This window comes from Rattus norvegicus, chromosome 17 (assembly GCF_021556685.1).
Source record: "Rattus norvegicus strain SHRSP/BbbUtx chromosome 17, alternate assembly SHRSP_T2T, whole genome shotgun sequence".
In the NCBI taxonomy this organism is placed as follows: domain Eukaryota; kingdom Metazoa; phylum Chordata; class Mammalia; order Rodentia; family Muridae; genus Rattus; species Rattus norvegicus.
The window spans coordinates 82,475,315-82,484,369 of NC_141550.1; the positions used below are offsets into that span (position 1 = coordinate 82,475,315).

General features: G+C 38.2%; 1 non-coding gene across 1 annotated transcript; it reads right to left on the reverse strand.

Moving 5' to 3' along the window:
• Positions 1–279: 279 nt before the first annotated feature.
• LOC120097970 (U7 small nuclear RNA) lies at positions 280–343 on the reverse strand. The gene has a single exon (XR_015642052.1). It is a non-coding gene; the product is annotated as a U7 small nuclear RNA (small nuclear RNA).
• Between the last annotated feature and the right edge of the window lie 8,712 nt (positions 344–9,055).

Consider the following 9,055-nt stretch of genomic DNA (forward strand, 5'->3'; position numbering starts at 1 on the left):
TGAGACAGCTCTCTCTGCTAGTAAAAGTTCTAAAATCTCTCTGGATAGCTCATGAGATTTCTGACCAAAATCAGAAAAGCTGCTATAAAAAAAATTTGGAATTTTTTTGACCAAGTCAGAAATCCTGTTAGAAAAAAAAATTCTAGAAATAATTCTAGAATTTCCAATTAAAATCAGAAAGCCATCTCTAAAAGAGCTGTGTTCTCTCTTCAGAAAGCCTTCTCTGCATAGGTGCTAGAAAACATTCTAAAAGATCTCTGTTCACTCTCTAAGTAATTCTTGGGATTTCTAACCAAGGTCAGAAATCCTATTAGAAATAATTCCAAAAGAGCTAAGAAAAATTCGAAAAAGAACCGTGTTTACTCTCTATGGATTTTGACTAAAATCAGAAATCTTATTTTAAAAAATTCTTCAAGAGCTGCGTTTGCTCTCCAGAGATCTCCAGACAGCTGAGTTCTCCTTAGAGAAAAATTCTAAAAATGACCGATATTGGTTTTTTTTTGCTAGTTCATCTCATGCAGAGCAAATACCCAGGTTTGTATTTACATATCAATTTAGTTATTTATTCCAGGTTCCCTCTTGACCATCCCGAGAATCACCATGCCATGACCTTGACTCTTAGGAAAAGGACACCAAGCTTAAACACAGATTATAAGATAGCTGGTTGGGACCCTGCCCTGGAATTAGCGTTCTGACCAAGACTGGACGTAATTAAATTCACTTTGTCCCAGGCTGACCTTGAATTCAGGTCAATTGCATTTGTTTCCGCCTGTCCTTGTAGCTTTCTGACCAGCTGGCTCAACGTGCAGCTGCCTCTGTTCCTTTAGCCCCGTGAAGCTCCTTTTATAATTCATATTGCATCCTCATATTTTGCAAAGTTGAGAAACTGTATACTTTTGAACTCATGTTTTCAGAGTCCTTTTCCACAGCCTCTGGAGCTGTCCTGAAGGTCCCAGCATTTACCTTTTTGCTAAGACATTAGCCACACCTTCACCTGCCAGCCTCATTGTGTCTCTGATTATCGTGGCTTCATTAACACTAACAGGGAGGACGTTACTTGATGGAGGAACATAAAAATATGTACACTACTATACACAGAAGCCTTACACACACATCAGCTATCAATACTGCTGGCCCTGTCCCAGGGGTGGGAACCTTTCATCCCATCCCTACCAGGGCCAGGCCGGACCCAGAACAAATGTACACACATATTAATGCATGGAGGCTATGTACAATGGAACAAACCCAGCAACTATTATGTACGTCGCTTGCCTGTGCCCTTCACATTGTATTGCAGAAACAACCTTACCTTTCTACGTACATGCAGTTTAGAAAGAGAATGGTCTCTTTTACTAACTCACTGAAAAAAAAAATGCAGGGTTATTTGTAACAAGAGCAGAGGAAAAAAAAAAGAAGAAAAAAAAAAAAGAAAGAGCAGAGGAAATGAGATGCCTTTTGTCTTCAGAGCGAAACTCCTGTGTTGAAATAGCCTCTGCCTTCCAAAGGGGTGGGGGGAAGACACATGAAGGTCAACATCCGTGGTTCTTGGAAGCGTTTGCTCAGTTTGATATAAAAGAGAGATTAAAACTAAAACAAGTCCATATCGGAAAGAGCAATGAAGTGTTGTCCACAATTTAATTCTATGAAGGACATCACACGGGTCCTAGGCTGAGGATTTATTAGAGGAGAACAGCTACAATCTCCTCGAAACAGTTCACTTTATCTTCTTTCTATACGTGCCCACCTAATTTATATATTGCCAGTCTCATTAACATTCAGAATAAAGGAGAGCTCCGTCGCTTCGCAACAGAATGAAACTCACAAGCAGAGAGGGTGTCTATCTACGGTAAATATTTGGCTTATATGACAAGAGATGTTTGACTTTTGGGGAAAAAAAAAGAGAACTTCACTGTTAGCTTCCGGTTTTTGAAATAGTGATATCTGTAAGGAATTAAAACATATTCAGGGATACAATTTTCTGTGACAAAGCAAATGATTTCATGTGTATTATCCATAAATAATATAACATTGTAAAACGAATACTTAAAGAAGATTTGCCATAGCTACGAATCCTTTCAAAATAGACTGCATCGTTCCGTAAGTTTAATGTGTTGATAATTTGGCAAGGAGCCTATGAACAAAATAAAACAGGAGAGGAATAAACCAGGTTTGCTTACTTTTCCCCAAAGTTAGGATTAAAAATGTGTTTCTTATGTATGTACTTTCTGACTTACTTCATATGCATTAACATTTCTTCAAAATTATATTTGGGTTCTGTAACATCCGTATGCGCTTGCTGCATATGAGTATATAGCTGGCCTTCTGTGTTGGTGACATAAACAGAAGTTTAACGAATGTGAGTTGAAAATATTTTTAATTGCTTCTGCTGTAAACTTGTGTAGATGCTTCCTTCTGTCATTAGTCTTAAACCACTCAGCACTTACCACTTGCAGTTTATTTACACCGTGTAGGTATTTTATTTGCTTTAGAATATTAATAGTGCACGCAGAGATGTGCTCAGGTTATATGAAAATACTACATTTTTTTTATCTTTATTAACTTGAGTATTTCTTATTTACATTTCGATTATTATTCCCCTTCCCGGTTTCCGGGCCAACATTCCCCCTAACCCCTCCCCCTCTCCTTCTATATGGGCTTCCCCTCCCTATCCTCCCACCCCCCATTACCACCCTCCCCCCAACAATCACTTTCACTGGGTGTTCAGTCTTGGCAGGACTAAGGGCTTCCCCTTCCACTGGTGCTCTAATATTTATTTTCCTTTTCATTTTTAGATGTGTGAGGCAGGGCGGGGTGGGGTTAGATCATATGAGTGCAGTACCCACAGAGGTCAGAAGAGGGCGCCTTATTCTCCTAGCGCTAGAGTTGGAGGCGTGAGCTTCCTGATGCTTGATTTGGGGGTTGAGTTCTGGTCCTCTGCGAGAGCAGCGTTCACTCTTAACTCACGGGTTGAGGGTGGTGATGATCCTTCTCTCCACTCCATACTACGCTCTTAGGGAACTTGAGCTTCTATGGGTTGGGTATCACAGAGCTCCTGGAGCCAATAACCCACTGGACTAGTAGACAGCTGCATATCCATACAGATACAGTGTAAACACAGACACAAGACGTGTGGGCGCATTCATTCTGGGGACTTTTAAGATGGTGAATGTGTCTATATGCAGATAGAAGTCTCAGCTTACTGCGATTTACTTGCCTTTTATACTATTGGTTTCAAAGTCTTAACTCTTGGAAACCCTAAGCAGATCATTTTTTTCCCCTCCTGTTCTGGAACTACAGCTCCTGGGATAACTTCATTTTGACGGAATCTGTCATTGATAAAAGAGAGTTCAAGCTTCTCTAAGCCAATTAAGATGTTTTTGCCCCGGGAGGTAAATAAAAGCACATGATAGAAGTAACACCGAGTGGAGAGTGGTAATCGGTAGACTAGTTCAGTACTGAACAATATTGAACACTGTAACAATAACCCCTAATAAATCATCTTGAAAGCTACATTGGCTATACTTTTTCCAAGGTCAAATAAAGTATGCCCATGAGTATCCAAAGGTTGAGTGCATTTTTTATGGTTTATTTTAGAGGCTATTGACTGTGTTTCTTCTAGAGAAGAATTTTAATTCCTTTAATATATGAAAAAAAATCATCAAAATACTCAAAACCTGCCATATCGTGTTTAAACACATTGTAAACGGAGATACAAATGGAATGAGAGGTTTATTAACATGTAAACCTACTTGGTTTTCTCTAAATAAAATTCTATATGTTGAAAATATTTTTGCCTTTTTTAACCATACAAGAGTTTTTAATGTAAAAAGGAAAGTATGGCTGTTACTGACTTTATTTTTGAAAATAAAATAAGATAGTTATGGATAAAGACAATGGTGTTATTCTGTGAAAGGTAGCAGGAAGCATTTCAGTGTTTTAGTACACATATGGGACCAGTGTATAAGCAGACAGACGACTACCTTGATCTGAACAGTCTACAGTTGGAAGCTCCCAGTTAGGCAAAGGTTTGATGAGCCGATAAAATAGCAATGTATTCCATAGAAAAGCAACCACGTTAGAGACAGCTCCTGCACCAGGTGCTTGGGACCCACATGAAGGCCAAGCTGTACACCTGCTACATATATGCTGTGGGGGAGGGATAGGTCCAGCCTGTGTATTCTATTTGAGTGGTGGTTCAGTCTCTGAGAGCACCCAAAGATTCAGGCTACTTGACTCTGTTGGTCTCCCTGTGAAATTCCTATTTCCTTTGGGACCCACAGTCCTTCCCCCAACTCTTTCATGAGAGTCCCAAGCTCCATCTAATGTTTGGCTGGGGAGGGGGTCCTCTGCAACCCTCTGAGTCAGCTGTTGGGTGGAGCCCCTGAGAGGACAGCCACACAAGTCTCCTGTCTGAAAGCATGACAGAATATTATTAATAGTGTCAGGGATTGGTGCTTGTCTATGGGATGAGTCTCTATATGGGCCAATTTGTTCTCGGCCATTCCCTCAGTCTTTATTCCATTCCCCAACCCCTACGTTTCTTGTAGACAGAAGAAATTTTGGGTTGAAAGTTTGTGAATGGGTTGGTATCTCTATTGCTTCACTGGGGTTCCTGCCTGGATACGGGAGGTACCTTCTCCAGATTCCACAGCCCCACTGCTGTGAGTCCCAGCTAAGGTCACCCCCACTGATTCTTGAGAGCCTCCTCTATCCCAGGTCTCTGGTACATCTTCAAGGTGCTTCCCCCAACCCTCATATAGATCTGCAGATTTCTGTTCATTCTCATGGCCATCTGGCCATTTCTCCAGTCTGCTCTCCCCACACCTGATCCTGAACCCCACTTCCCCATTCCTCTACTTATCCCTTCTCCCGCCCTCTTCCCTCCCTCCAGCTGCCTCCTAGGACTATTTTATTCCCATAGAGAGTGGGATTCAAGCATCCTCTTTTGTGACTTCCTTCTCGTTCAGCTTTCGGGACTGTGGAGTGCAACATGGGTAAACTTTATTTTATGGCTAACATCCATTTTTCAAGGAGTACATACTATGTATGTCTTTTTGGGTTTGGGTGACCTCATTCGGGATGATCTTCTCAAGTCCCATGCATTTGCCTATGAAATTCATGATGTCTTTGTTTTTAATAGCTGAATAGTATTCTATTGTATAGATGTACCACATTTTCTCTATCCATCCTTCAGTTGATTATTTCCAGTTTCTTCTATTTCAAAGAAAGTTGCTATGAACGTAGTTGAGAAAGTGTCCCTGTGGTATAGTGGGGCATCTTTTGGGTATATGTCCAGGGATGGTACAGCTGGGTCTTAAGGAAGAACTATTCCCAGTTTTCTGAGAAACCACCAAATCAATTTCCAAAGTGGTTGTACAGGTTTGCACACCCATTAACAATGATGGAGTCTTCTACCTGCCTGCTCCACATTCTGGCCAGCATGTGCTGTCACTTGACTTTTTTATTTTAGCCATTCTGACAGGTGTAAGTTGGAATCACAGAGACGTTTTAATTTGCATTTCTCTGATGATTAAGAACTTTGAACATTGCTTTAAGTGCTTCTTTGCCATTCGATATTTTTCTGTTGGGAATTCTCTGTTTAGCTCTGAACCCCATTTTAAATCGGATTATTGGTCTGCATATCAATCCTTTGATTTCTTCCTTTCCAATTTATATCCCCTTGATCTACTTTAGTTGTCTTATTGATCTAGCGAGAACTTCAAATATTATGTTGCAGAGATAGGGGGAGAGTGGACAGTTTTTGTTGTGTCCACTTTGTTTTGATTTTAGTGAAAATGCTTTTAAGTTTCCTTCCATTTAATTTGATGTTGGTTATTGGCTTACTATATATTGCTTTTATTGTGTTTAGTTATGTGCCTTGTATCCCTGATCTCTCAAATACTTTTAACATGAATGGGTACCAGATTTTGTCAAAGGCTTTTTCAGCATCTAGTGAAATAATAACTTGATTTCTGTCTTTCCGTTTGTTTATGTGGTGGATTACACTGACTCATTTTCATATATTGAACCATCCATCCCTGCATCCCTGGGATGAAGTCTACTTGATCAATGTGGATGATACCTTTGATGTATTCCTGGATTTGGTTTGCAAGTATTTTACTGAGAATTTTTGCACCAATGTTCATAAGAGAAATTGGTCTGAAATTCTCTTCCTTTGTTGAGTCTTTGTGTGGTTGAGGTATCAGGGTGACTGTGGCCTTCACAGAATAAGTTTGGCAGTGTTCATTCTGTTTCTGTTTTGTGGAACAGTTTGAGGAGTATTGTTGTTAGCTCTTCTTTGAAAATCTGTTAGAATACTTCTGGCCCTGGACATTTTTTTTCGGGGGGGGGGGGGCGTTGGAAACTTTTAATGACTACTTCTATTTCCTTAGGGATTATAGGGCTGTTTAAATAGTTTACCTGTTCTTGATTTAACTTTGGTAAGTAGTATTTGTCTAGAAAACCGTCCACTTCATTTAGATTATCCAATTTTATAGAGTACAGACTTTTGAATTTCCTCAGTGTCTATATTATGTCTCCTTTTTCATTTCTGTTTTTGTTTTTTTGGATACTGTCTCTCTGTCTTCTGTTTGGGTTGGGTAAGGGCTTGTTTATCTAGTTGATTTTCTCAAAGAACAAGCTCTTGGTTTTGTTGATTCTTTGTTTCTAGTTGATTGTTTTCAGCCTTGATTTTGATCACTTCCTGCCTCCTAATCCTTTTTGGTATGTTTGCTTCTTCTTTTTTTTCCCCGAAAGTTTTCAAGTATACTTTTAAAGTGCTTACACTTTCTAATTTCTTTATGAAGGCACTTAGTGCTATGAACTTTCCTCTTAGCATTGTTTTCATTGTGTCCTATACATCTGTGTATGTTGGGTCTTCACTTTCATTGAATTATAGAATTTTTAATTTCTTTTTTTAAATTTCTTCCCTGACCCAGAAATCATTGACTAGAGTTCTTCAGTTTCCATGAGTGTGTAGGCTTTCTGGTGTTTCTGTTGTTGAAGTCAAGCTTTAATCTATAGTAGTCTGATAAGATGCAAGGCGTTATTTCAATTTTCTTGTATCTGTTGAGGCTTGCTTTGTGACAGACTATATGGTCAATTTTGGAGAAGAATTGATGAGGAGCTAGGAAGAAGGCATATTCTTTTGTGTTTGGGTGAAATATTCTGTAGATGTCTGTTAGGTCCATTTGATTCATAATGTCTGTTAGTTTTATTATTTCTCTGTTTAGTTTTTGTCTGCATGACCTGTCACTTGGTGAAAGTGTGGTGATGAAATCTCCCACTATTAATGTTCAATGTGCAATTTAAACTTTAGCAATGTTTCTTTTACAAATGTGAGGTGTCCTTGTGTTTGGACATAGATGTTCAGTATTGAGATTTCATCTTGGTAGGTTTTCCTTGATGAATATCAAGTGTCCTTCCCTGTCTCTTGATTAATTTTGGTTGAAAGTCAATTGTGTTACATATTAGAATATGTACTCCAGCTTGTTTCTTGGGTCCATTTTCTTGGAAAAATTTTTCCAGCCCTCTATTCTCTTTATTTATGAAGTTTATTTCTTATATACAGCAGAAAGATGGATCCTATTTTTGCGTCCATTCTGTTGCCTGTGTCTTTTTATTGTGGAACTGAGTCCATTAATGTTGAGAGATATTAATGACCAGTGATTGTTAATTTCTGTTATTTTGATTTTGGTGGTATTAGTGTGTGTGTGTGTGTGTGTGTGTGTGTGTGTGTGTGTGTGTGTGTGTTTGTGTGGTTCACTGGCTTTTGCTGGTATGAAATTACTTATTTCTTGCATTTTCTTGGATGTAGTTATCTTCTTGGGTTGGAGTTTTCCTTCTAGTAATTTCTGTAGGGCTGGATTTGTGGATAGATATTGTTTAAATTTGTATGTGTCTTGAAATATCTTGTTTTGTTTATCTCTGGTGATTGGGAGTTTTGCTGGGTAAACTAGTCTAGATTTACAAGTTGCAAGATATCTGTCCAGGCCCTTGAAACTTTTAGAGTATCTATTGAGAAGTCAGGTGTAATCCTGAAAGTCTGCTTTTGTATGTTACCTGGCCTTTCCCCTTGCTGCTATTAATATTATTTCTTTGTTCTGTAGATTATGTGTTTTGATTATTATGTATTGGGACAATTTTCTTTTTTGGTCCAGTCTAATTTGTGTTTTATAAGTTTCTTCTATGTTCGTAGGCATCTCTTTCTTTAGATTGGAAAAGTTTTCTTCTCTGATTTTGTTGAGAATATTTTCTGGTCCTTGGAGCTGGGACTCTTTGCCTTCTTCAATTCTTATTATTCTAAGTTTAGGTAATTATACATGATGTTAATGTACAGTGCCTGCCTTGGGGCAGTTGCCTATTTCTGTGAATTGTGTTTTTGTGCTGATATTTTTCTATTTTTACAGGCTGTATTTTCTGATGACTGAAAATTAATTGTGTTCTAAGGGAACTAACCAGTCATCATTTTTACTGTAAATACAGTATATATATATTTAATTTTCATAGAGTAATTTTTCATAAATAAGTGATATGTGTATGCTTCATTGGATATATACTTGATTTTTAAAGTGTAGAAAACTCAATGTATGTTTAAATAAACCAAATGTTCTTTTTTTACTTTGTGCTTTTAGAAGTAACCTAAAAGTTAATTAGGATTTAACGATCTTCCACAGGACATAGAACAATTTCTGTACAGCTAAAATAAGATTTATATTGCATTTCACTAGAAAAGGAGCAAAGGACACAGGTGGTAAAGTTTCTTTTATGGCATTGAACTTTTAAAGAAATTAAATAAAATAAATGAAATGAAAATGAAGTTTCTTTGTTGCTCTCTCTGACCTCATTCTAAATGAGCAACTGTGAAACACCGTCCCTGCGAACCACATCCAGTCCTTTTGTGATATTTTTAAGAGTGAATGTCCTCAAGAAGTTGCTGTCCCTGTAATTAAAAGACAGATATATGACTGCAAAATTTTTTTGCATGTTTGTGTGTGTGGTGTGCATACTTGTGTATGAGTGCTCTCGTGTTTGGACATATATGTGGAGGGGCCCG